The sequence below is a fragment of the Nestor notabilis genome, unplaced genomic scaffold, assembly GCF_000696875.1.
Source record: "Nestor notabilis isolate BGI_N333 unplaced genomic scaffold, ASM69687v1 scaffold10991, whole genome shotgun sequence".
In the NCBI taxonomy this organism is placed as follows: domain Eukaryota; kingdom Metazoa; phylum Chordata; class Aves; order Psittaciformes; family Psittacidae; genus Nestor; species Nestor notabilis.
The window spans coordinates 1,627-1,867 of NW_009916100.1; the positions used below are offsets into that span (position 1 = coordinate 1,627).

The 241-nt window shown below is 51.0% G+C and overlaps 1 protein-coding gene across 1 annotated transcript in view; it reads right to left on the reverse strand.

Annotated features, from left to right (window-relative positions):
• VPS52 (vacuolar protein sorting 52 homolog (S. cerevisiae)) overlaps positions 1–241 on the reverse strand; it is a gene marked incomplete at both ends in the record, with an annotated part of 3,238 nt that overhangs the window by 1,619 nt on the left and 1,378 nt on the right. The gene's annotated exons all lie outside the window — the stretch shown is intronic.

Consider the following 241-nt stretch of genomic DNA (forward strand, 5'->3'; position numbering starts at 1 on the left):
AAGGTTTTAGTGTCACCAAAGGGGTTTTGGGGTCACCAAAGGGGTTTTTGGAGTCTTCAAAGGTGGTTTTGGGCTCAACAAAGGAGGTTTTGGTGTCACCAAAGGGGTTTTTGGGGTCTCCAAAGGTGGTTTTGGGATCACTAAAGGAGGTTTTGGGGTCACTAAAGGGGGTTGTGGGGTCACTAAAGGGGGTTTTGGGGTCTCCAAAGGGGGGTTTGGGGTCTCCAAGGGGGATTTGGGG